The sequence below is a fragment of the Schistocerca piceifrons genome, unplaced genomic scaffold, assembly GCF_021461385.2.
Source record: "Schistocerca piceifrons isolate TAMUIC-IGC-003096 unplaced genomic scaffold, iqSchPice1.1 HiC_scaffold_1223, whole genome shotgun sequence".
NCBI classification, from domain to species: Eukaryota; Metazoa; Arthropoda; class Insecta; order Orthoptera; family Acrididae; genus Schistocerca; species Schistocerca piceifrons.
The window spans coordinates 17,351-40,500 of record NW_025727041.1 but is presented as its reverse complement, the minus strand read 5'-3'; the positions used below and the strand labels follow the sequence as shown (position 1 = coordinate 40,500).

Here is a 23,150-nt window from a genome sequence, read left to right as displayed (position 1 = left end):
CCCCGATTACGTTCGGTCGAAGCTTCGGAAGGTGGGCGACAAACGACAGTTCGAAGGCCAAAACATGGAGCGTTGTGTGCGCAAAAACTTCCGTTCCGGTACCGGGAATCGAACCAGGGCCTCCTGGGTGAAAGCCAGGTATCCTAGCCACTAGACCACACCGGATTTGCTCGATAAGCGTCAGGTTTTCTCCGTCTCCTCTCGTATTTCGTGCTGAATCTGGACTCAGTGCAGTTCTCCGTTTGCGAGCATATTTGAGCCTACAGACTGGCATGGCGCACAGCCCGAAATTGACTATTCATTATTTTACTCCTAACAAGGGAAGAGAAAGATCAAAGTTGTACGTTGTCATAATTGGAAATAAACGTATTGACGCTGAGGCGTAGACTCCTTATGGATAACGAACGACAATTAAGTTCGTTCCCTAGCAACAGCAACGCCGTTAATTCAGCCATGATGTACAGCAAATTAAATGCCCGGGGTGAGGATCGAACTCACGACCTTAAGATTATGAGACTTACGCGCTACCTACTGCGCTACCGAGGCACGGTGCAAGTAACGTTACAGGAAACTTGGTAAGTCTCTCATATTAGAGATTAGACAGTTCGCGCTTTCTCAAGAATCTGTTGTGTTGCTACACGTGCTTTCCCTACTTGCTAGATTAAACTGCTGCCGCAGCTTTTTCAACGGAACGCAGCACTGCCTGAGGTTACAGTACATCGCCCTTGCGGCACCTGAACACAGCGGCCTGTTGGGACAGGCCGACGTCAGAGTTCAGAAATAGCATGCGACCGTTCAAGTACGGTCTATTGCGTGCTGCGTGTATGGTTCCTCTCACAGCGAATCCTGCTATACATTCCTGAGGCTGACGCAGCTCAGGCGAGGAATCGGCGCGGCAGCATTATAGCGAGAACAGCAGAACGATGCATCGGCCGGGAATCGAACCCGGGCCGTCCGCATGCTAAGCGAGCATTCACCAATTTTTTTTTTCTTCTCATTTCTTTCGTTGCATTTGTTGGGGGCGGACGTCCGATGGCGCCCGTTCAAGTTCATCGTTGACTCGGTCTTTTATTACAGAGGGCAGATAACTCTCAGACCGAACACGCTGAGCTATCGTGCCGGCAAGCCTTAAGATTATGAGACTTACGCGCTGCCTACTGCACTACTGAGGCACATGCCATTGAACCAGCGATGCTCGTCAAGCTGCCCGTGCTTCCCGAGCACTTTTCTGCAGGGGAAAGTGGGATTGCCACCCAGCGACGTCGGATACAACCGAAAAAAGTGCTACACACGCGGAGTGCTCCACTACACTGCCTTAAAACGAATGCTCATCTCTATCGTGTGAGTAACCTTGCGGCCGCGGCGACTAGTCTTGCCCAAAGACGCAGCGTGCGTGGAGGCGCTACCCGAATGCGTGTGGATGCACCCTCCTACCTCGAAAAGCGCCTGCAGCTACTATCACCGTGGGCCGCTGCTGGCGGGCAGGAAGCCGACACAGCGGGGCGTTGCGAGCAGCGGCTGTGCGGTGGTGGTGTAATGGTGAGCATAGTTGCCTTCCAAGCAGTTGATCCGGGATCGATTCCCGGCCACCGCAAGTGGCGCTAGTTTTTTTCGTATGAGTATGTGAGCCGCGTGCTGTTAAATGAAGGTTTTTTTCGTCGTAGCTCCACGCAGACCATCCTGTAGTATGTCCCGACTTGTCCCGACTTTGCTCGGCTGACGCGAAAGCTGACGCTTGGAATTCGCCCTTATCAAAAGGACAGGCACTATAAACGGCTGTGAGAGGCGAGGTGTGGAGAGGTACCAAAACGACAGGCAATCTGCGAAATTTTCTGCTCGTTGTTCTTAAACAAAAAAAGAAAAATCCGACGCAGTCGGTAGGACTCGAACCTACGCTCCCAGAGGGAATCTGATTTCTAGTCAGACGCCTTAACCACTCGGCCACGACTGCTCGTAACCCAAGTTTCCCAGGAATCGTGAAAAATCCAACCGGTCTGCGCAGAATGTTGACAGGAAACGAACTCCGTGCACTGATTACGGCAGGGCTACCATCGCTACGAGACGAGCCATTACGGAAACGTTAAAATCTCCGCCCGGACAGGGACTTGAACCCTGGACCCTTAGGTTAAAAGCCTAATGCTCTACCGACTGAGCTATCCGGGCTCACGCTCGTTGTGGACGGAGCGGCTGCAAGCAATGTAAATAACTGGAACGCGTTTGTAGGCGTACTACGGTAATTTCTGGCTTCTGGCGCAACTGGCGACTTCACCGACTTCCCACTGACGCTGGTAGCAGCCCAACAACGGACCAGTGCCTCTTCTCCCTTTATTCCGGTGCCGACAGTAATTGCATCATGTGCCTGTTTTCCCCGATTACGTTCGGTCGAAGCTTCGGAAGGTGGGCGACAAACGACAGTTCGAAGGCCAAAACATGGAGCGTTGTGTGCGCAAAAACTTCCGTTCCGGTACCGGGAATCGAACCAGGGCCTCCTGGGTGAAAGCCAGGTATCCTAGCCACTAGACCACACCGGATTTGCTCGATAAGCGTCAGGTTTTCTCCGTCTCCTCTCGTATTTCGTGCTGAATCTGGACTCAGTGCAGTTCTCCGTTTGCGAGCATATTTGAGCCTACAGACTGGCATGGCGCACAGCCCGAAATTGACTATTCATTATTTTACTCCTAACAAGGGAAGAGAAAGATCAAAGTTGTACGTTGTCATAATTGGAAATAAACGTATTGACGCTGAGGCGTAGACTCCTTATGGATAACGAACGACAATTAAGTTCGTTCCCTAGCAACAGCAACGCCGTTAATTCAGCCATGATGTACAGCAAATTAAATGCCCGGGGTGAGGATCGAACTCACGACCTTAAGATTATGAGACTTACGCGCTACCTACTGCGCTACCGAGGCACGGTGCAAGTAACGTTACAGGAAACTTGGTAAGTCTCTCATATTAGAGATTAGACAGTTCGCGCTTTCTCAAGAATCTGTTGTGTTGCTACACGTGCTTTCCCTACTTGCTAGATTAAACTGCTGCCGCAGCTTTTTCAACGGAACGCAGCACTGCCTGAGGTTACAGTACATCGCCCTTGCGGCACCTGAACACAGCGGCCTGTTGGGTTAGGCCGACGTCAGAGTTCAGAAATAGCATGCGACCGTTCAAGTACGGTCTATTGCGTGCTGCGTGTATGGTTCCTCTCACAGCGAATCCTGCTATACATTCCTGAGGCTGACGCAGCTCAGGCGAGGAATCGGCGCGGCAGCATTATAGCGAGAACAGCAGAACGATGCATCGGCCGGGAATCGAACCCGGGCCGTCCGCATGCTAAGCGAGCATTCACCAATTTTTTTTTTCTTCTCATTTCTTTCGTTGCATTTGTTGGGGGCGGACGTCCGATGGCGCCCGTTCAAGTTCATCGTTGACTCGGTCTTTTATTACAGAGGGCAGATAACTCTCAGACCGAACACGCTGAGCTATCGTGCCGGCAAGCCTTAAGATTATGAGACTTACGCGCTGCCTACTGCACTACTGAGGCACATGCCATTGAACCAGCGATGCTCGTCAAGCTGCCCGTGCTTCCCGAGCACTTTTCTGCAGGGGAAAGTGGGATTGCCACCCAGCGACGTCGGATACAACCGAAAAAAGTGCTACACACGCGGAGTGCTCCACTACACTGCCTTAAAACGAATGCTCATCTCTATCGTGTGAGTAACCTTGCGGCCGCGGCGACTAGTCTTGCCCAAAGACGCAGCGTGCGTGGAGGCGCTACCCGAATGCGTGTGGATGCACCCTCCTACCTCGAAAAGCGCCTGCAGCTACTATCACCGTGGGCCGCTGCTGGCGGGCAGGAAGCCGACACAGCGGGGCGTTGCGAGCAGCGGCTGTGCGGTGGTGGTGTAATGGTGAGCATAGTTGCCTTCCAAGCAGTTGATCCGGGATCGATTCCCGGCCACCGCAAGTGGCGCTAGTTTTTTTCGTATGAGTATGTGAGCCGCGTGCTGTTAAATGAAGGTTTTTTTCGTCGTAGCTCCACGCAGACCATCCTGTAGTATGTCCCGACTTGTCCCGACTTTGCTCGGCTGACGCGAAAGCTGACGCTTGGAATTCGCCCTTATCAAAAGGACAGGCACTATAAACGGCTGTGAGAGGCGAGGTGTGGAGAGGTACCAAAACGACAGGCAATCTGCGAAATTTTCTGCTCGTTGTTCTTAAACAAAAAAAGAAAAATCCGACGCAGTCGGTAGGACTCGAACCTACGCTCCCAGAGGGAATCTGATTTCTAGTCAGACGCCTTAACCACTCGGCCACGACTGCTCGTAACCCAAGTTTCCCAGGAATCGTGAAAAATCCAACCGGTCTGCGCAGAATGTTGACAGGAAACGAACTCCGTGCACTGATTACGGCAGGGCTACCATCGCTACGAGACGAGCCATTACGGAAACGTTAAAATCTCCGCCCGGACAGGGACTTGAACCCTGGACCCTTAGGTTAAAAGCCTAATGCTCTACCGACTGAGCTATCCGGGCTCACGCTCGTTGTGGACGGAGCGGCTGCAAGCAATGTAAATAACTGGAACGCGTTTGTAGGCGTACTACGGTAATTTCTGGCTTCTGGCGCAACTGGCGACTTCACCGACTTCCCACTGACGCTGGTAGCAGCCCAACAACGGACCAGTGCCTCTTCTCCCTTTATTCCGGTGCCGACAGTAATTGCATCATGTGCCTGTTTTCCCCGATTACGTTCGGTCGAAGCTTCGGAAGGTGGGCGACAAACGACAGTTCGAAGGCCAAAACATGGAGCGTTGTGTGCGCAAAAACTTCCGTTCCGGTACCGGGAATCGAACCAGGGCCTCCTGGGTGAAAGCCAGGTATCCTAGCCACTAGACCACACCGGATTTGCTCGATAAGCGTCAGGTTTTCTCCGTCTCCTCTCGTATTTCGTGCTGAATCTGGACTCAGTGCAGTTCTCCGTTTGCGAGCATATTTGAGCCTACAGACTGGCATGGCGCACAGCCCGAAATTGACTATTCATTATTTTACTCCTAACAAGGGAAGAGAAAGATCAAAGTTGTACGTTGTCATAATTGGAAATAAACGTATTGACGCTGAGGCGTAGACTCCTTATGGATAACGAACGACAATTAAGTTCGTTCCCTAGCAACAGCAACGCCGTTAATTCAGCCATGATGTACAGCAAATTAAATGCCCGGGGTGAGGATCGAACTCACGACCTTAAGATTATGAGACTTACGCGCTACCTACTGCGCTACCGAGGCACGGTGCAAGTAACGTTACAGGAAACTTGGTAAGTCTCTCATATTAGAGATTAGACAGTTCGCGCTTTCTCAAGAATCTGTTGTGTTGCTACACGTGCTTTCCCTACTTGCTAGATTAAACTGCTGCCGCAGCTTTTTCAACGGAACGCAGCACTGCCTGAGGTTACAGTACATCGCCCTTGCGGCACCTGAACACAGCGGCCTGTTGGGACAGGCCGACGTCAGAGTTCAGAAATAGCATGCGACCGTTCAAGTACGGTCTATTGCGTGCTGCGTGTATGGTTCCTCTCACAGCGAATCCTGCTATACATTCCTGAGGCTGACGCAGCTCAGGCGAGGAATCGGCGCGGCAGCATTATAGCGAGAACAGCAGAACGATGCATCGGCCGGGAATCGAACCCGGGCCGTCCGCATGCTAAGCGAGCATTCACCAATTTTTTTTTTCTTCTCATTTCTTTCGTTGCATTTGTTGGGGGCGGACGTCCGATGGCGCCCGTTCAAGTTCATCGTTGACTCGGTCTTTTATTACAGAGGGCAGATAACTCTCAGACCGAACACGCTGAGCTATCGTGCCGGCAAGCCTTAAGATTATGAGACTTACGCGCTGCCTACTGCACTACTGAGGCACATGCCATTGAACCAGCGATGCTCGTCAAGCTGCCCGTGCTTCCCGAGCACTTTTCTGCAGGGGAAAGTGGGATTGCCACCCAGCGACGTCGGATACAACCGAAAAAAGTGCTACACACGCGGAGTGCTCCACTACACTGCCTTAAAACGAATGCTCATCTCTATCGTGTGAGTAACCTTGCGGCCGCGGCGACTAGTCTTGCCCAAAGACGCAGCGTGCGTGGAGGCGCTACCCGAATGCGTGTGGATGCACCCTCCTACCTCGAAAAGCGCCTGCAGCTACTATCACCGTGGGCCGCTGCTGGCGGGCAGGAAGCCGACACAGCGGGGCGTTGCGAGCAGCGGCTGTGCGGTGGTGGTGTAATGGTGAGCATAGTTGCCTTCCAAGCAGTTGATCCGGGATCGATTCCCGGCCACCGCAAGTGGCGCTAGTTTTTTTCGTATGAGTATGTGAGCCGCGTGCTGTTAAATGAAGGTTTTTTTCGTCGTAGCTCCACGCAGACCATCCTGTAGTATGTCCCGACTTGTCCCGACTTTGCTCGGCTGACGCGAAAGCTGACGCTTGGAATTCGCCCTTATCAAAAGGACAGGCACTATAAACGGCTGTGAGAGGCGAGGTGTGGAGAGGTACCAAAACGACAGGCAATCTGCGAAATTTTCTGCTCGTTGTTCTTAAACAAAAAAAGAAAAATCCGACGCAGTCGGTAGGACTCGAACCTACGCTCCCAGAGGGAATCTGATTTCTAGTCAGACGCCTTAACCACTCGGCCACGACTGCTCGTAACCCAAGTTTCCCAGGAATCGTGAAAAATCCAACCGGTCTGCGCAGAATGTTGACAGGAAACGAACTCCGTGCACTGATTACGGCAGGGCTACCATCGCTACGAGACGAGCCATTACGGAAACGTTAAAATCTCCGCCCGGACAGGGACTTGAACCCTGGACCCTTAGGTTAAAAGCCTAATGCTCTACCGACTGAGCTATCCGGGCTCACGCTCGTTGTGGACGGAGCGGCTGCAAGCAATGTAAATAACTGGAACGCGTTTGTAGGCGTACTACGGTAATTTCTGGCTTCTGGCGCAACTGGCGACTTCACCGACTTCCCACTGACGCTGGTAGCAGCCCAACAACGGACCAGTGCCTCTTCTCCCTTTATTCCGGTGCCGACAGTAATTGCATCATGTGCCTGTTTTCCCCGATTACGTTCGGTCGAAGCTTCGGAAGGTGGGCGACAAACGACAGTTCGAAGGCCAAAACATGGAGCGTTGTGTGCGCAAAAACTTCCGTTCCGGTACCGGGAATCGAACCCGGGCCTCCTGGGTGAAAGCCAGGTATCCTAGCCACTAGACCACACCGGATTTGCTCGATAAGCGTCAGGTTTTCTCCGTCTCCTCTCGTATTTCGTGCTGAATCTGGACTCAGTGCAGTTCTCCGTTTGCGAGCATATTTGAGCCTACAGACTGGCATGGCGCACAGCCCGAAATTGACTATTCATTATTTTACTCCTAACAAGGGAAGAGAAAGATCAAAGTTGTACGTTGTCATAATTGGAAATAAACGTATTGACGCTGAGGCGTAGACTCCTTATGGATAACGAACGACAATTAAGTTCGTTCCCTAGCAACAGCAACGCCGTTAATTCAGCCATGATGTACAGCAAATTAAATGCCCGGGGTGAGGATCGAACTCACGACCTTAAGATTATGAGACTTACGCGCTACCTACTGCGCTACCGAGGCACGGTGCAAGTAACGTTACAGGAAACTTGGTAAGTCTCTCATATTAGAGATTAGACAGTTCGCGCTTTCTCAAGAATCTGTTGTGTTGCTACACGTGCTTTCCCTACTTGCTAGATTAAACTGCTGCCGCAGCTTTTTCAACGGAACGCAGCACTGCCTGAGGTTACAGTACATCGCCCTTGCGGCACCTGAACACAGCGGCCTGTTGGGACAGGCCGACGTCAGAGTTCAGAAATAGCATGCGACCGTTCAAGTACGGTCTATTGCGTGCTGCGTGTATGGTTCCTCTCACAGCGAATCCTGCTATACATTCCTGAGGCTGACGCAGCTCAGGCGAGGAATCGGCGCGGCAGCATTATAGCGAGAACAGCAGAACGATGCATCGGCCGGGAATCGAACCCGGGCCGTCCGCATGCTAAGCGAGCATTCACCAATTTTTTTTTTCTTCTCATTTCTTTCGTTGCATTTGTTGGGGGCGGACGTCCGATGGCGCCCGTTCAAGTTCATCGTTGACTCGGTCTTTTATTACAGAGGGCAGATAACTCTCAGACCGAACACGCTGAGCTATCGTGCCGGCAAGCCTTAAGATTATGAGACTTACGCGCTGCCTACTGCACTACTGAGGCACATGCCATTGAACCAGCGATGCTCGTCAAGCTGCCCGTGCTTCCCGAGCACTTTTCTGCAGGGGAAAGTGGGATTGCCACCCAGCGACGTCGGATACAACCGAAAAAAGTGCTACACACGCGGAGTGCTCCACTACACTGCCTTAAAACGAATGCTCATCTCTATCGTGTGAGTAACCTTGCGGCCGCGGCGACTAGTCTTGCCCAAAGACGCAGCGTGCGTGGAGGCGCTACCCGAATGCGTGTGGATGCACCCTCCTACCTCGAAAAGCGCCTGCAGCTACTATCACCGTGGGCCGCTGCTGGCGGGCAGGAAGCCGACACAGCGGGGCGTTGCGAGCAGCGGCTGTGCGGTGGTGGTGTAATGGTGAGCATAGTTGCCTTCCAAGCAGTTGATCCGGGATCGATTCCCGGCCACCGCAAGTGGCGCTAGTTTTTTTCGTATGAGTATGTGAGCCGCGTGCTGTTAAATGAAGGTTTTTTTCGTCGTAGCTCCACGCAGACCATCCTGTAGTATGTCCCGACTTGTCCCGACTTTGCTCGGCTGACGCGAAAGCTGACGCTTGGAATTCGCCCTTATCAAAAGGACAGGCACTATAAACGGCTGTGAGAGGCGAGGTGTGGAGAGGTACCAAAACGACAGGCAATCTGCGAAATTTTCTGCTCGTTGTTCTTAAACAAAAAAAGAAAAATCCGACGCAGTCGGTAGGACTCGAACCTACGCTCCCAGAGGGAATCTGATTTCTAGTCAGACGCCTTAACCACTCGGCCACGACTGCTCGTAACCCAAGTTTCCCAGGAATCGTGAAAAATCCAACCGGTCTGCGCAGAATGTTGACAGGAAACGAACTCCGTGCACTGATTACGGCAGGGCTACCATCGCTACGAGACGAGCCATTACGGAAACGTTAAAATCTCCGCCCGGACAGGGACTTGAACCCTGGACCCTTAGGTTAAAAGCCTAATGCTCTACCGACTGAGCTATCCGGGCTCACGCTCGTTGTGGACGGAGCGGCTGCAAGCAATGTAAATAACTGGAACGCGTTTGTAGGCGTACTACGGTAATTTCTGGCTTCTGGCGCAACTGGCGACTTCACCGACTTCCCACTGACGCTGGTAGCAGCCCAACAACGGACCAGTGCCTCTTCTCCCTTTATTCCGGTGCCGACAGTAATTGCATCATGTGCCTGTTTTCCCCGATTACGTTCGGTCGAAGCTTCGGAAGGTGGGCGACAAACGACAGTTCGAAGGCCAAAACATGGAGCGTTGTGTGCGCAAAAACTTCCGTTCCGGTACCGGGAATCGAACCAGGGCCTCCTGGGTGAAAGCCAGGTATCCTAGCCACTAGACCACACCGGATTTGCTCGATAAGCGTCAGGTTTTCTCCGTCTCCTCTCGTATTTCGTGCTGAATCTGGACTCAGTGCAGTTCTCCGTTTGCGAGCATATTTGAGCCTACAGACTGGCATGGCGCACAGCCCGAAATTGACTATTCATTATTTTACTCCTAACAAGGGAAGAGAAAGATCAAAGTTGTACGTTGTCATAATTGGAAATAAACGTATTGACGCTGAGGCGTAGACTCCTTATGGATAACGAACGACAATTAAGTTCGTTCCCTAGCAACAGCAACGCCGTTAATTCAGCCATGATGTACAGCAAATTAAATGCCCGGGGTGAGGATCGAACTCACGACCTTAAGATTATGAGACTTACGCGCTACCTACTGCGCTACCGAGGCACGGTGCAAGTAACGTTACAGGAAACTTGGTAAGTCTCTCATATTAGAGATTAGACAGTTCGCGCTTTCTCAAGAATCTGTTGTGTTGCTACACGTGCTTTCCCTACTTGCTAGATTAAACTGCTGCCGCAGCTTTTTCAACGGAACGCAGCACTGCCTGAGGTTACAGTACATCGCCCTTGCGGCACCTGAACACAGCGGCCTGTTGGGACAGGCCGACGTCAGAGTTCAGAAATAGCATGCGACCGTTCAAGTACGGTCTATTGCGTGCTGCGTGTATGGTTCCTCTCACAGCGAATCCTGCTATACATTCCTGAGGCTGACGCAGCTCAGGCGAGGAATCGGCGCGGCAGCATTATAGCGAGAACAGCAGAACGATGCATCGGCCGGGAATCGAACCCGGGCCGTCCGCATGCTAAGCGAGCATTCACCAATTTTTTTTTTCTTCTCATTTCTTTCGTTGCATTTGTTGGGGGCGGACGTCCGATGGCGCCCGTTCAAGTTCATCGTTGACTCGGTCTTTTATTACAGAGGGCAGATAACTCTCAGACCGAACACGCTGAGCTATCGTGCCGGCAAGCCTTAAGATTATGAGACTTACGCGCTGCCTACTGCACTACTGAGGCACATGCCATTGAACCAGCGATGCTCGTCAAGCTGCCCGTGCTTCCCGAGCACTTTTCTGCAGGGGAAAGTGGGATTGCCACCCAGCGACGTCGGATACAACCGAAAAAAGTGCTACACACGCGGAGTGCTCCACTACACTGCCTTAAAACGAATGCTCATCTCTATCGTGTGAGTAACCTTGCGGCCGCGGCGACTAGTCTTGCCCAAAGACGCAGCGTGCGTGGAGGCGCTACCCGAATGCGTGTGGATGCACCCTCCTACCTCGAAAAGCGCCTGCAGCTACTATCACCGTGGGCCGCTGCTGGCGGGCAGGAAGCCGACACAGCGGGGCGTTGCGAGCAGCGGCTGTGCGGTGGTGGTGTAATGGTGAGCATAGTTGCCTTCCAAGCAGTTGATCCGGGATCGATTCCCGGCCACCGCAAGTGGCGCTAGTTTTTTTCGTATGAGTATGTGAGCCGCGTGCTGTTAAATGAAGGTTTTTTTCGTCGTAGCTCCACGCAGACCATCCTGTAGTATGTCCCGACTTGTCCCGACTTTGCTCGGCTGACGCGAAAGCTGACGCTTGGAATTCGCCCTTATCAAAAGGACAGGCACTATAAACGGCTGTGAGAGGCGAGGTGTGGAGAGGTACCAAAACGACAGGCAATCTGCGAAATTTTCTGCTCGTTGTTCTTAAACAAAAAAAGAAAAATCCGACGCAGTCGGTAGGACTCGAACCTACGCTCCCAGAGGGAATCTGATTTCTAGTCAGACGCCTTAACCACTCGGCCACGACTGCTCGTAACCCAAGTTTCCCAGGAATCGTGAAAAATCCAACCGGTCTGCGCAGAATGTTGACAGGAAACGAACTCCGTGCACTGATTACGGCAGGGCTACCATCGCTACGAGACGAGCCATTACGGAAACGTTAAAATCTCCGCCCGGACAGGGACTTGAACCCTGGACCCTTAGGTTAAAAGCCTAATGCTCTACCGACTGAGCTATCCGGGCTCACGCTCGTTGTGGACGGAGCGGCTGCAAGCAATGTAAATAACTGGAACGCGTTTGTAGGCGTACTACGGTAATTTCTGGCTTCTGGCGCAACTGGCGACTTCACCGACTTCCCACTGACGCTGGTAGCAGCCCAACAACGGACCAGTGCCTCTTCTCCCTTTATTCCGGTGCCGACAGTAATTGCATCATGTGCCTGTTTTCCCCGATTACGTTCGGTCGAAGCTTCGGAAGGTGGGCGACAAACGACAGTTCGAAGGCCAAAACATGGAGCGTTGTGTGCGCAAAAACTTCCGTTCCGGTACCGGGAATCGAACCCGGGCCTCCTGGGTGAAAGCCAGGTATCCTAGCCACTAGACCACACCGGATTTGCTCGATAAGCGTCAGGTTTTCTCCGTCTCCTCTCGTATTTCGTGCTGAATCTGGACTCAGTGCAGTTCTCCGTTTGCGAGCATATTTGAGCCTACAGACTGGCATGGCGCACAGCCCGAAATTGACTATTCATTATTTTACTCCTAACAAGGGAAGAGAAAGATCAAAGTTGTACGTTGTCATAATTGGAAATAAACGTATTGACGCTGAGGCGTAGACTCCTTATGGATAACGAACGACAATTAAGTTCGTTCCCTAGCAACAGCAACGCCGTTAATTCAGCCATGATGTACAGCAAATTAAATGCCCGGGGTGAGGATCGAACTCACGACCTTAAGATTATGAGACTTACGCGCTACCTACTGCGCTACCGAGGCACGGTGCAAGTAACGTTACAGGAAACTTGGTAAGTCTCTCATATTAGAGATTAGACAGTTCGCGCTTTCTCAAGAATCTGTTGTGTTGCTACACGTGCTTTCCCTACTTGCTAGATTAAACTGCTGCCGCAGCTTTTTCAACGGAACGCAGCACTGCCTGAGGTTACAGTACATCGCCCTTGCGGCACCTGAACACAGCGGCCTGTTGGGACAGGCCGACGTCAGAGTTCAGAAATAGCATGCGACCGTTCAAGTACGGTCTATTGCGTGCTGCGTGTATGGTTCCTCTCACAGCGAATCCTGCTATACATTCCTGAGGCTGACGCAGCTCAGGCGAGGAATCGGCGCGGCAGCATTATAGCGAGAACAGCAGAACGATGCATCGGCCGGGAATCGAACCCGGGCCGTCCGCATGCTAAGCGAGCATTCACCAATTTTTTTTTTCTTCTCATTTCTTTCGTTGCATTTGTTGGGGGCGGACGTCCGATGGCGCCCGTTCAAGTTCATCGTTGACTCGGTCTTTTATTACAGAGGGCAGATAACTCTCAGACCGAACACGCTGAGCTATCGTGCCGGCAAGCCTTAAGATTATGAGACTTACGCGCTGCCTACTGCACTACTGAGGCACATGCCATTGAACCAGCGATGCTCGTCAAGCTGCCCGTGCTTCCCGAGCACTTTTCTGCAGGGGAAAGTGGGATTGCCACCCAGCGACGTCGGATACAACCGAAAAAAGTGCTACACACGCGGAGTGCTCCACTACACTGCCTTAAAACGAATGCTCATCTCTATCGTGTGAGTAACCTTGCGGCCGCGGCGACTAGTCTTGCCCAAAGACGCAGCGTGCGTGGAGGCGCTACCCGAATGCGTGTGGATGCACCCTCCTACCTCGAAAAGCGCCTGCAGCTACTATCACCGTGGGCCGCTGCTGGCGGGCAGGAAGCCGACACAGCGGGGCGTTGCGAGCAGCGGCTGTGCGGTGGTGGTGTAATGGTGAGCATAGTTGCCTTCCAAGCAGTTGATCCGGGATCGATTCCCGGCCACCGCAAGTGGCGCTAGTTTTTTTCGTATGAGTATGTGAGCCGCGTGCTGTTAAATGAAGGTTTTTTTCGTCGTAGCTCCACGCAGACCATCCTGTAGTATGTCCCGACTTGTCCCGACTTTGCTCGGCTGACGCGAAAGCTGACGCTTGGAATTCGCCCTTATCAAAAGGACAGGCACTATAAACGGCTGTGAGAGGCGAGGTGTGGAGAGGTACCAAAACGACAGGCAATCTGCGAAATTTTCTGCTCGTTGTTCTTAAACAAAAAAAGAAAAATCCGACGCAGTCGGTAGGACTCGAACCTACGCTCCCAGAGGGAATCTGATTTCTAGTCAGACGCCTTAACCACTCGGCCACGACTGCTCGTAACCCAAGTTTCCCAGGAATCGTGAAAAATCCAACCGGTCTGCGCAGAATGTTGACAGGAAACGAACTCCGTGCACTGATTACGGCAGGGCTACCATCGCTACGAGACGAGCCATTACGGAAACGTTAAAATCTCCGCCCGGACAGGGACTTGAACCCTGGACCCTTAGGTTAAAAGCCTAATGCTCTACCGACTGAGCTATCCGGGCTCACGCTCGTTGTGGACGGAGCGGCTGCAAGCAATGTAAATAACTGGAACGCGTTTGTAGGCGTACTACGGTAATTTCTGGCTTCTGGCGCAACTGGCGACTTCACCGACTTCCCACTGACGCTGGTAGCAGCCCAACAACGGACCAGTGCCTCTTCTCCCTTTATTCCGGTGCCGACAGTAATTGCATCATGTGCCTGTTTTCCCCGATTACGTTCGGTCGAAGCTTCGGAAGGTGGGCGACAAACGACAGTTCGAAGGCCAAAACATGGAGCGTTGTGTGCGCAAAAACTTCCGTTCCGGTACCGGGAATCGAACCCGGGCCTCCTGGGTGAAAGCCAGGTATCCTAGCCACTAGACCACACCGGATTTGCTCGATAAGCGTCAGGTTTTCTCCGTCTCCTCTCGTATTTCGTGCTGAATCTGGACTCAGTGCAGTTCTCCGTTTGCGAGCATATTTGAGCCTACAGACTGGCATGGCGCACAGCCCGAAATTGACTATTCATTATTTTACTCCTAACAAGGGAAGAGAAAGATCAAAGTTGTACGTTGTCATAATTGGAAATAAACGTATTGACGCTGAGGCGTAGACTCCTTATGGATAACGAACGACAATTAAGTTCGTTCCCTAGCAACAGCAACGCCGTTAATTCAGCCATGATGTACAGCAAATTAAATGCCCGGGGTGAGGATCGAACTCACGACCTTAAGATTATGAGACTTACGCGCTACCTACTGCGCTACCGAGGCACGGTGCAAGTAACGTTACAGGAAACTTGGTAAGTCTCTCATATTAGAGATTAGACAGTTCGCGCTTTCTCAAGAATCTGTTGTGTTGCTACACGTGCTTTCCCTACTTGCTAGATTAAACTGCTGCCGCAGCTTTTTCAACGGAACGCAGCACTGCCTGAGGTTACAGTACATCGCCCTTGCGGCACCTGAACACAGCGGCCTGTTGGGACAGGCCGACGTCAGAGTTCAGAAATAGCATGCGACCGTTCAAGTACGGTCTATTGCGTGCTGCGTGTATGGTTCCTCTCACAGCGAATCCTGCTATACATTCCTGAGGCTGACGCAGCTCAGGCGAGGAATCGGCGCGGCAGCATTATAGCGAGAACAGCAGAACGATGCATCGGCCGGGAATCGAACCCGGGCCGTCCGCATGCTAAGCGAGCATTCACCAATTTTTTTTTTCTTCTCATTTCTTTCGTTGCATTTGTTGGGGGCGGACGTCCGATGGCGCCCGTTCAAGTTCATCGTTGACTCGGTCTTTTATTACAGAGGGCAGATAACTCTCAGACCGAACACGCTGAGCTATCGTGCCGGCAAGCCTTAAGATTATGAGACTTACGCGCTGCCTACTGCACTACTGAGGCACATGCCATTGAACCAGCGATGCTCGTCAAGCTGCCCGTGCTTCCCGAGCACTTTTCTGCAGGGGAAAGTGGGATTGCCACCCAGCGACGTCGGATACAACCGAAAAAAGTGCTACACACGCGGAGTGCTCCACTACACTGCCTTAAAACGAATGCTCATCTCTATCGTGTGAGTAACCTTGCGGCCGCGGCGACTAGTCTTGCCCAAAGACGCAGCGTGCGTGGAGGCGCTACCCGAATGCGTGTGGATGCACCCTCCTACCTCGAAAAGCGCCTGCAGCTACTATCACCGTGGGCCGCTGCTGGCGGGCAGGAAGCCGACACAGCGGGGCGTTGCGAGCAGCGGCTGTGCGGTGGTGGTGTAATGGTGAGCATAGTTGCCTTCCAAGCAGTTGATCCGGGATCGATTCCCGGCCACCGCAAGTGGCGCTAGTTTTTTTCGTATGAGTATGTGAGCCGCGTGCTGTTAAATGAAGGTTTTTTTCGTCGTAGCTCCACGCAGACCATCCTGTAGTATGTCCCGACTTGTCCCGACTTTGCTCGGCTGACGCGAAAGCTGACGCTTGGAATTCGCCCTTATCAAAAGGACAGGCACTATAAACGGCTGTGAGAGGCGAGGTGTGGAGAGGTACCAAAACGACAGGCAATCTGCGAAATTTTCTGCTCGTTGTTCTTAAACAAAAAAAGAAAAATCCGACGCAGTCGGTAGGACTCGAACCTACGCTCCCAGAGGGAATCTGATTTCTAGTCAGACGCCTTAACCACTCGGCCACGACTGCTCGTAACCCAAGTTTCCCAGGAATCGTGAAAAATCCAACCGGTCTGCGCAGAATGTTGACAGGAAACGAACTCCGTGCACTGATTACGGCAGGGCTACCATCGCTACGAGACGAGCCATTACGGAAACGTTAAAATCTCCGCCCGGACAGGGACTTGAACCCTGGACCCTTAGGTTAAAAGCCTAATGCTCTACCGACTGAGCTATCCGGGCTCACGCTCGTTGTGGACGGAGCGGCTGCAAGCAATGTAAATAACTGGAACGCGTTTGTAGGCGTACTACGGTAATTTCTGGCTTCTGGCGCAACTGGCGACTTCACCGACTTCCCACTGACGCTGGTAGCAGCCCAACAACGGACCAGTGCCTCTTCTCCCTTTATTCCGGTGCCGACAGTAATTGCATCATGTGCCTGTTTTCCCCGATTACGTTCGGTCGAAGCTTCGGAAGGTGGGCGACAAACGACAGTTCGAAGGCCAAAACATGGAGCGTTGTGTGCGCAAAAACTTCCGTTCCGGTACCGGGAATCGAACCCGGGCCTCCTGGGTGAAAGCCAGGTATCCTAGCCACTAGACCACACCGGATTTGCTCGATAAGCGTCAGGTTTTCTCCGTCTCCTCTCGTATTTCGTGCTGAATCTGGACTCAGTGCAGTTCTCCGTTTGCGAGCATATTTGAGCCTACAGACTGGCATGGCGCACAGCCCGAAATTGACTATTCATTATTTTACTCCTAACAAGGGAAGAGAAAGATCAAAGTTGTACGTTGTCATAATTGGAAATAAACGTATTGACGCTGAGGCGTAGACTCCTTATGGATAACGAACGACAATTAAGTTCGTTCCCTAGCAACAGCAACGCCGTTAATTCAGCCATGATGTACAGCAAATTAAATGCCCGGGGTGAGGATCGAACTCACGACCTTAAGATTATGAGACTTACGCGCTACCTACTGCGCTACCGAGGCACGGTGCAAGTAACGTTACAGGAAACTTGGTAAGTCTCTCATATTAGAGATTAGACAGTTCGCGCTTTCTCAAGAATCTGTTGTGTTGCTACACGTGCTTTCCCTACTTGCTAGATTAAACTGCTGCCGCAGCTTTTTCAACGGAACGCAGCACTGCCTGAGGTTACAGTACATCGCCCTTGCGGCACCTGAACACAGCGGCCTGTTGGGACAGGCCGACGTCAGAGTTCAGAAATAGCATGCGACCGTTCAAGTACGGTCTATTGCGTGCTGCGTGTATGGTTCCTCTCACAGCGAATCCTGCTATACATTCCTGAGGCTGACGCAGCTCAGGCGAGGAATCGGCGCGGCAGCATTATAGCGAGAACAGCAGAACGATGCATCGGCCGGGAATCGAACCCGGGCCGTCCGCATGCTAAGCGAGCATTCACCAATTTTTTTTTTCTTCTCATTTCTTTCGTTGCATTTGTTGGGGGCGGACGTCCGATGGCGCCCGTTCAAGTTCATCGTTGACTCGGTCTTTTATTACAGAGGGCAGATAACTCTCAGACCGAACACGCTGAGCTATCATGCCGGCAAGCCTTAAGATTATGAGACTTACGCGCTGCCTACTGCACTACTGAGGCACATGCCATTGAACCAGCGATGCTCGTCAAGCTGCCCGTGCTTCCCGAGCACTTTTCTGCAGGGGAAAGTGGGATTGCCACCCAGCGACGTCGGATACAACCGAAAAAAGTGCTACACACGCGGAGTGCTCCACTACACTGCCTTAAAACGAATGCTCATCTCTATCGTGTGAGTAACCTTGCGGCCGCGGCGACTAGTCTTGCCCAAAGACGCAGCGTGCGTGGAGGCGCTACCCGAATGCGTGTGGATGCACCCTCCTACCTCGAAAAGCGCCTGCAGCTACTATCACCGTGGGCCGCTGCTGGCGGGCAGGAAGCCGACACAGCGGGGCGTTGCGAGCAGCGGCTGTGCGGTGGTGGTGTAATGGTGAGCATAGTTGCCTTCCAAGCAGTTGATCCGGGATCGATTCCCGGCCACCGCAAGTGGCGCTAGTTTTTTTCGTATGAGTATGTGAGCCGCGTGCTGTTAAATGAAGGTTTTTTTCGTCGTAGCTCCACGCAGACCATCCTGTAGTATGTCCCGACTTGTCCCGACTTTGCTCGGCTGACGCGAAAGCTGACGCTTGGAATTCGCCCTTATCAAAAGGACAGGCACTATAAACGGCTGTGAGAGGCGAGGTGTGGAGAGGTACCAAAACGACAGGCAATCTGCGAAATTTTCTGCTCGTTGTTCTTAAACAAAAAAAGAAAAATCCGACGCAGTCGGTAGGACTCGAACCTACGCTCCCAGAGGGAATCTGATTTCTAGTCAGACGCCTTAACCACTCGGCCACGACTGCTCGTAACCCAAGTTTCCCAGGAATCGTGAAAAATCCAACCGGTCTGCGCAGAATGTTGACAGGAAACGAACTCCGTGCACTGATTACGGCAGGGCTACCATCGCTACGAGACGAGCCATTACGGAAACGTTAAAATCTCCGCCCGGACAGGGACTTGAACCCTGGACCCTTAGGTTAAAAGCCTAATGCTCTACCGACTGAGCTATCCGGGCTCACGCTCGTTGTGGACGGAGCGGCTGCAAGCAATGTAAATAACTGGAACGCGTTTGTAGGCGTACTACGGTAATTTCTGGCTTCTGGCGCAACTGGCGACTTCACCGACTTCCCACTGACGCTGGTAGCAGCCCAACAACGGACCAGTGCCTCTTCTCCCTTTATTCCGGTGCCGACAGTAATTGCATCATGTGCCTGTTTTCCCCGATTACGTTCGGTCGAAGCTTCGGAAGGTGGGCGACAAACGACAGTTCGAAGGCCAAAACATGGAGCGTTGTGTGCGCAAAAACTTCCGTTCCGGTACCGGGAATCGAACCCGGGCCTCCTGGGTGAAAGCCAGGTATCCTAGCCACTAGACCACACCGGATTTGCTCGATAAGCGTCAGGTTTTCTCCGTCTCCTCTCGTATTTCGTGCTGAATCTGGACTCAGTGCAGTTCTCCGTTTGCGAGCATATTTGAGCCTACAGACTGGCATGGCGCACAGCCCGAAATTGACTATTCATTATTTTACTCCTAACAAGGGAAGAGAAAGATCAAAGTTGTACGTTGTCATAATTGGAAATAAACGTATTGACGCTGAGGCGTAGACTCCTTATGGATAACGAACGACAATTAAGTTCGTTCCCTAGCAACAGCAACGCCGTTAATTCAGCCATGATGTACAGCAAATTAAATGCCCGGGGTGAGGATCGAACTCACGACCTTAAGATTATGAGACTTACGCGCTACCTACTGCGCTACCGAGGCACGGTGCAAGTAACGTTACAGGAAACTTGGTAAGTCTCTCATATTAGAGATTAGACAGTTCGCGCTTTCTCAAGAATCTGTTGTGTTGCTACACGTGCTTTCCCTACTTGCTAGATTAAACTGCTGCCGCAGCTTTTTCAACGGAACGCAGCACTGCCTGAGGTTACAGTACATCGCCCTTGCGGCACCTGAACACAGCGGCCTGTTGGGACAGGCCGACGTCAGAGTTCAGAAATAGCATGCGACCGTTCAAGTACGGTCTATTGCGTGCTGCGTGTATGGTTCCTCTCACAGCGAATCCTGCTATACATTCCTGAGGCTGACGCAGCTCAGGCGAGGAATCGGCGCGGCAGCATTATAGCGAGAACAGCAGAACGATGCATCGGCCGGGAATCGAACCCGGGCCGTCCGCATGCTAAGCGAGCATTCACCAATTTTTTTTTTCTTCTCATTTCTTTCGTTGCATTTGTTGGGGGCGGACGTCCGATGGCGCCCGTTCAAGTTCATCGTTGACTCGGTCTTTTATTACAGAGGGCAGATAACTCTCAGACCGAACACGCTGAGCTATCGTGCCGGCAAGCCTTAAGATTATGAGACTTACGCGCTGCCTACTGCACTACTGAGGCACATGCCATTGAACCAGCGATGCTCGTCAAGCTGCCCGTGCTTCCCGAGCACTTTTCTGCAGGGGAAAGTGGGATTGCCACCCAGCGACGTCGGATACAACCGAAAAAAGTGCTACACACGCGGAGTGCTCCACTACACTGCCTTAAAACGAATGCTCATCTCTATCGTGTGAGTAACCTTGCGGCCGCGGCGACTAGTCTTGCCCAAAGACGCAGCGTGCGTGGAGGCGCTACCCGAATGCGTGTGGATGCACCCTCCTACCTCGAAAAGCGCCTGCAGCTACTATCACCGTGGGCCGCTGCTGGCGGGCAGGAAGCCGACACAGCGGGGCGTTGCGAGCAGCGGCTGTGCGGTGGTGGTGTAATGGTGAGCATAGTTGCCTTCCAAGCAGTTGATCCGGGATCGATTCCCGGCCACCGCAAGTGGCGCTAGTTTTTTTCGTATGAGTATGTGAGCCGCGTGCTGTTAAATGAAGGTTTTTTTCGTCGTAGCTCCACGCAGACCATCCTGTAGTATGTCCCGACTTGTCCCGACTTTGCTCGGCTGACGCGAAAGCTGACGCTTGGAATTCGCCCTTATCAAAAGGACAGGCACTATAAACGGCTGTGAGAGGCGAGGTGTGGAGAGGTACCAAAACGACAGGCAATCTGCGAAATTTTCTGCTCGTTGTTCTTAAACAAAAAAAGAAAAATCCGACGCAGTCGGTAGGACTCGAACCTACGCTCCCAGAGGGAATCTGATTTCTAGTCAGACGCCTTAACCACTCGGCCACGACTGCTCGTAACCCAAGTTTCCCAGGAATCGTGAAAAATCCAACCGGTCTGCGCAGAATGTTGACAGGAAACGAACTCCGTGCACTGATTACGGCAGGGCTACCATCGCTACGAGACGAGCCATTACGGAAACGTTAAAATCTCCGCCCGGACAGGGACTTGAACCCTGGACCCTTAGGTTAAAAGCCTAATGCTCTACCGACTGAGCTATCCGGGCTCACGCTCGTTGTGGACGGAGCGGCTGCAAGCAATGTAAATAACTGGAACGCGTTTGTAGGCGTACTACGGTAATTTCTGGCTTCTGGCGCAACTGGCGACTTCACCGACTTCCCACTGACGCTGGTAGCAGCCCAACAACGGACCAGTGCCTCTTCTCCCTTTATTCCGGTGCCGACAGTAATTGCATCATGTGCCTGTTTTCCCCGATTACGTTCGGTCGAAGCTTCGGAAGGTGGGCGACAAACGACAGTTCGAAGGCCAAAACATGGAGCGTTGTGTGCGCAAAAACTTCCGTTCCGGTACCGGGAATCGAACCCGGGCCTCCTGGGTGAAAGCCAGGTATCCTAGCCACTAGACCACACCGGATTTGCTCGATAAGCGTCAGGTTTTCTCCGTCTCCTCTCGTATTTCGTGCTGAATCTGGACTCAGTGCAGTTCTCCGTTTGCGAGCATATTTGAGCCTACAGACTGGCATGGCGCACAGCCCGAAATTGACTATTCATTATTTTACTCCTAACAAGGGAAGAGAAAGATCAAAGTTGTACGTTGTCATAATTGGAAATAAACGTATTGACGCTGAGGCGTAGACTCCTTATGGATAACGAACGACAATTAAGTTCGTTCCCTAGCAACAGCAACGCCGTTAATTCAGCCATGATGTACAGCAAATTAAATGCCCGGGGTGAGGATCGAACTCACGACCTTAAGATTATGAGACTTACGCGCTACCTACTGCGCTACCGAGGCACGGTGCAAGTAACGTTACAGGAAACTTGGTAAGTCTCTCATATTAGAGATTAGACAGTTCGCGCTTTCTCAAGAATCTGTTGTGTTGCTACACGTGCTTTCCCTACTTGCTAGATTAAACTGCTGCCGCAGCTTTTTCAACGGAACGCAGCACTGCCTGAGGTTACAGTACATCGCCCTTGCGGCACCTGAACACAGCGGCCTGTTGGGACAGGCCGACGTCAGAGTTCAGAAATAGCATGCGACCGTTCAAGTACGGTCTATTGCGTGCTGCGTGTATGGTTCCTCTCACAGCGAATCCTGCTATACATTCCTGAGGCTGACGCAGCTCAGGCGAGGAATCGGCGCGGCAGCATTATAGCGAGAACAGCAGAACGATGCATCGGCCGGGAATCGAACCCGGGCCGTCCGCATGCTAAGCGAGCATTCACCAATTTTTTTTTTCTTCTCATTTCTTTCGTTGCATTTGTTGGGGGCGGACGTCCGATGGCGCCCGTTCAAGTTCATCGTTGACTCGGTCTTTTATTACAGAGGGCAGATAACTCTCAGACCGAACACGCTGAGCTATCGTGCCGGCAAGCCTTAAGATTATGAGACTTACGCGCTGCCTACTGCACTACTGAGGCACATGCCATTGAACCAGCGATGCTCGTCAAGCTGCCCGTGCTTCCCGAGCACTTTTCTGCAGGGGAAAGTGGGATTGCCACCCAGCGACGTCGGATACAACCGAAAAAAGTGCTACACACGCGGAGTGCTCCACTACACTGCCTTAAAACGAATGCTCATCTCTATCGTGTGAGTAACCTTGCGGCCGCGGCGACTAGTCTTGCCCAAAGACGCAGCGTGCGTGGAGGCGCTACCCGAATGCGTGTGGATGCACCCTCCTACCTCGAAAAGCGCCTGCAGCTACTATCACCGTGGGCCGCTGCTGGCGGGCAGGAAGCCGACACAGCGGGGCGTTGCGAGCAGCGGCTGTGCGGTGGTGGTGTAATGGTGAGCATAGTTGCCTTCCAAGCAGTTGATCCGGGATCGATTCCCGGCCACCGCAAGTGGCGCTAGTTTTTTTCGTATGAGTATGTGAGCCGCGTGCTGTTAAATGAAGGTTTTTTTCGTCGTAGCTCCACGCAGACCATCCTGTAGTATGTCCCGACTTGTCCCGACTTTGCTCGGCTGACGCGAAAGCTGACGCTTGGAATTCGCCCTTATCAAAAGGACAGGCACTATAAACGGCTGTGAGAGGCGAGGTGTGGAGAGGTACCAAAACGACAGGCAATCTGCGAAATTTTCTGCTCGTTGTTCTTAAACAAAAA

At 52.3% G+C, this 23,150-nt stretch overlaps 48 non-coding genes across 48 annotated transcripts; 10 read left to right on the top strand and 38 right to left on the bottom strand.

Annotated features, from left to right (window-relative positions):
* Positions 1-93: 93 nt before the first annotated feature.
* On the bottom strand, positions 94-165 carry Trnae-uuc. Its single transcript has one exon. It is a non-coding gene; the product is annotated as a tRNA-Glu (tRNA).
* A 308-nt stretch (positions 166-473) lies between these two features.
* Positions 474-546, bottom strand: Trnam-cau. The gene has a single exon. It is a non-coding gene; the product is annotated as a tRNA-Met (tRNA).
* Positions 547-1,522: 976 nt separating this feature from the next.
* On the top strand, positions 1,523-1,594 carry Trnag-ucc. The gene has a single exon. It is a non-coding gene; the product is annotated as a tRNA-Gly (tRNA).
* Positions 1,595-1,869: 275 nt separating this feature from the next.
* On the bottom strand, positions 1,870-1,951 carry Trnas-aga. The gene has a single exon. It is a non-coding gene; the product is annotated as a tRNA-Ser (tRNA).
* Positions 1,952-2,090: 139 nt separating this feature from the next.
* Trnak-uuu lies at positions 2,091-2,163 on the bottom strand. Its single transcript has one exon. It is a non-coding gene; the product is annotated as a tRNA-Lys (tRNA).
* A 296-nt stretch (positions 2,164-2,459) lies between these two features.
* On the bottom strand, positions 2,460-2,531 carry Trnae-uuc. Its single transcript has one exon. It is a non-coding gene; the product is annotated as a tRNA-Glu (tRNA).
* A 308-nt stretch (positions 2,532-2,839) lies between these two features.
* Trnam-cau lies at positions 2,840-2,912 on the bottom strand. Its single transcript has one exon. It is a non-coding gene; the product is annotated as a tRNA-Met (tRNA).
* Positions 2,913-3,888: 976 nt separating this feature from the next.
* Trnag-ucc lies at positions 3,889-3,960 on the top strand. The gene has a single exon. It is a non-coding gene; the product is annotated as a tRNA-Gly (tRNA).
* A 275-nt stretch (positions 3,961-4,235) lies between these two features.
* Positions 4,236-4,317, bottom strand: Trnas-aga. Its single transcript has one exon. It is a non-coding gene; the product is annotated as a tRNA-Ser (tRNA).
* A 139-nt stretch (positions 4,318-4,456) lies between these two features.
* Positions 4,457-4,529, bottom strand: Trnak-uuu. The gene has a single exon. It is a non-coding gene; the product is annotated as a tRNA-Lys (tRNA).
* A 296-nt stretch (positions 4,530-4,825) lies between these two features.
* On the bottom strand, positions 4,826-4,897 carry Trnae-uuc. Its single transcript has one exon. It is a non-coding gene; the product is annotated as a tRNA-Glu (tRNA).
* A 308-nt stretch (positions 4,898-5,205) lies between these two features.
* Trnam-cau lies at positions 5,206-5,278 on the bottom strand. Its single transcript has one exon. It is a non-coding gene; the product is annotated as a tRNA-Met (tRNA).
* Positions 5,279-6,254: 976 nt separating this feature from the next.
* Positions 6,255-6,326, top strand: Trnag-ucc. The gene has a single exon. It is a non-coding gene; the product is annotated as a tRNA-Gly (tRNA).
* Positions 6,327-6,601: 275 nt separating this feature from the next.
* Trnas-aga lies at positions 6,602-6,683 on the bottom strand. The gene has a single exon. It is a non-coding gene; the product is annotated as a tRNA-Ser (tRNA).
* A 139-nt stretch (positions 6,684-6,822) lies between these two features.
* On the bottom strand, positions 6,823-6,895 carry Trnak-uuu. Its single transcript has one exon. It is a non-coding gene; the product is annotated as a tRNA-Lys (tRNA).
* Positions 6,896-7,191: 296 nt separating this feature from the next.
* Positions 7,192-7,263, bottom strand: Trnae-uuc. Its single transcript has one exon. It is a non-coding gene; the product is annotated as a tRNA-Glu (tRNA).
* Positions 7,264-7,571: 308 nt separating this feature from the next.
* Positions 7,572-7,644, bottom strand: Trnam-cau. The gene has a single exon. It is a non-coding gene; the product is annotated as a tRNA-Met (tRNA).
* Positions 7,645-8,620: 976 nt separating this feature from the next.
* Positions 8,621-8,692, top strand: Trnag-ucc. The gene has a single exon. It is a non-coding gene; the product is annotated as a tRNA-Gly (tRNA).
* Positions 8,693-8,967: 275 nt separating this feature from the next.
* Positions 8,968-9,049, bottom strand: Trnas-aga. Its single transcript has one exon. It is a non-coding gene; the product is annotated as a tRNA-Ser (tRNA).
* A 139-nt stretch (positions 9,050-9,188) lies between these two features.
* Positions 9,189-9,261, bottom strand: Trnak-uuu. The gene has a single exon. It is a non-coding gene; the product is annotated as a tRNA-Lys (tRNA).
* Positions 9,262-9,557: 296 nt separating this feature from the next.
* Trnae-uuc lies at positions 9,558-9,629 on the bottom strand. Its single transcript has one exon. It is a non-coding gene; the product is annotated as a tRNA-Glu (tRNA).
* Positions 9,630-9,937: 308 nt separating this feature from the next.
* Positions 9,938-10,010, bottom strand: Trnam-cau. Its single transcript has one exon. It is a non-coding gene; the product is annotated as a tRNA-Met (tRNA).
* A 976-nt stretch (positions 10,011-10,986) lies between these two features.
* On the top strand, positions 10,987-11,058 carry Trnag-ucc. Its single transcript has one exon. It is a non-coding gene; the product is annotated as a tRNA-Gly (tRNA).
* A 275-nt stretch (positions 11,059-11,333) lies between these two features.
* Trnas-aga lies at positions 11,334-11,415 on the bottom strand. Its single transcript has one exon. It is a non-coding gene; the product is annotated as a tRNA-Ser (tRNA).
* Positions 11,416-11,554: 139 nt separating this feature from the next.
* Positions 11,555-11,627, bottom strand: Trnak-uuu. The gene has a single exon. It is a non-coding gene; the product is annotated as a tRNA-Lys (tRNA).
* Positions 11,628-11,923: 296 nt separating this feature from the next.
* Trnae-uuc lies at positions 11,924-11,995 on the bottom strand. Its single transcript has one exon. It is a non-coding gene; the product is annotated as a tRNA-Glu (tRNA).
* A 308-nt stretch (positions 11,996-12,303) lies between these two features.
* Positions 12,304-12,376, bottom strand: Trnam-cau. The gene has a single exon. It is a non-coding gene; the product is annotated as a tRNA-Met (tRNA).
* Positions 12,377-13,352: 976 nt separating this feature from the next.
* Trnag-ucc lies at positions 13,353-13,424 on the top strand. The gene has a single exon. It is a non-coding gene; the product is annotated as a tRNA-Gly (tRNA).
* Positions 13,425-13,699: 275 nt separating this feature from the next.
* Trnas-aga lies at positions 13,700-13,781 on the bottom strand. Its single transcript has one exon. It is a non-coding gene; the product is annotated as a tRNA-Ser (tRNA).
* Positions 13,782-13,920: 139 nt separating this feature from the next.
* Trnak-uuu lies at positions 13,921-13,993 on the bottom strand. The gene has a single exon. It is a non-coding gene; the product is annotated as a tRNA-Lys (tRNA).
* Positions 13,994-14,289: 296 nt separating this feature from the next.
* On the bottom strand, positions 14,290-14,361 carry Trnae-uuc. Its single transcript has one exon. It is a non-coding gene; the product is annotated as a tRNA-Glu (tRNA).
* Positions 14,362-14,669: 308 nt separating this feature from the next.
* Positions 14,670-14,742, bottom strand: Trnam-cau. Its single transcript has one exon. It is a non-coding gene; the product is annotated as a tRNA-Met (tRNA).
* Positions 14,743-15,718: 976 nt separating this feature from the next.
* On the top strand, positions 15,719-15,790 carry Trnag-ucc. Its single transcript has one exon. It is a non-coding gene; the product is annotated as a tRNA-Gly (tRNA).
* A 275-nt stretch (positions 15,791-16,065) lies between these two features.
* Trnas-aga lies at positions 16,066-16,147 on the bottom strand. Its single transcript has one exon. It is a non-coding gene; the product is annotated as a tRNA-Ser (tRNA).
* A 139-nt stretch (positions 16,148-16,286) lies between these two features.
* On the bottom strand, positions 16,287-16,359 carry Trnak-uuu. The gene has a single exon. It is a non-coding gene; the product is annotated as a tRNA-Lys (tRNA).
* Positions 16,360-16,655: 296 nt separating this feature from the next.
* Trnae-uuc lies at positions 16,656-16,727 on the bottom strand. The gene has a single exon. It is a non-coding gene; the product is annotated as a tRNA-Glu (tRNA).
* Positions 16,728-17,035: 308 nt separating this feature from the next.
* Trnam-cau lies at positions 17,036-17,108 on the bottom strand. The gene has a single exon. It is a non-coding gene; the product is annotated as a tRNA-Met (tRNA).
* A 976-nt stretch (positions 17,109-18,084) lies between these two features.
* On the top strand, positions 18,085-18,156 carry Trnag-ucc. Its single transcript has one exon. It is a non-coding gene; the product is annotated as a tRNA-Gly (tRNA).
* Positions 18,157-18,431: 275 nt separating this feature from the next.
* On the bottom strand, positions 18,432-18,513 carry Trnas-aga. The gene has a single exon. It is a non-coding gene; the product is annotated as a tRNA-Ser (tRNA).
* Positions 18,514-18,652: 139 nt separating this feature from the next.
* On the bottom strand, positions 18,653-18,725 carry Trnak-uuu. Its single transcript has one exon. It is a non-coding gene; the product is annotated as a tRNA-Lys (tRNA).
* Positions 18,726-19,021: 296 nt separating this feature from the next.
* On the bottom strand, positions 19,022-19,093 carry Trnae-uuc. The gene has a single exon. It is a non-coding gene; the product is annotated as a tRNA-Glu (tRNA).
* A 308-nt stretch (positions 19,094-19,401) lies between these two features.
* On the bottom strand, positions 19,402-19,474 carry Trnam-cau. Its single transcript has one exon. It is a non-coding gene; the product is annotated as a tRNA-Met (tRNA).
* Positions 19,475-20,450: 976 nt separating this feature from the next.
* Trnag-ucc lies at positions 20,451-20,522 on the top strand. The gene has a single exon. It is a non-coding gene; the product is annotated as a tRNA-Gly (tRNA).
* A 275-nt stretch (positions 20,523-20,797) lies between these two features.
* Positions 20,798-20,879, bottom strand: Trnas-aga. The gene has a single exon. It is a non-coding gene; the product is annotated as a tRNA-Ser (tRNA).
* A 139-nt stretch (positions 20,880-21,018) lies between these two features.
* Trnak-uuu lies at positions 21,019-21,091 on the bottom strand. The gene has a single exon. It is a non-coding gene; the product is annotated as a tRNA-Lys (tRNA).
* A 296-nt stretch (positions 21,092-21,387) lies between these two features.
* On the bottom strand, positions 21,388-21,459 carry Trnae-uuc. The gene has a single exon. It is a non-coding gene; the product is annotated as a tRNA-Glu (tRNA).
* Positions 21,460-21,767: 308 nt separating this feature from the next.
* Trnam-cau lies at positions 21,768-21,840 on the bottom strand. Its single transcript has one exon. It is a non-coding gene; the product is annotated as a tRNA-Met (tRNA).
* Positions 21,841-22,816: 976 nt separating this feature from the next.
* Trnag-ucc lies at positions 22,817-22,888 on the top strand. The gene has a single exon. It is a non-coding gene; the product is annotated as a tRNA-Gly (tRNA).
* Positions 22,889-23,150: the final 262 nt, after the last annotated feature.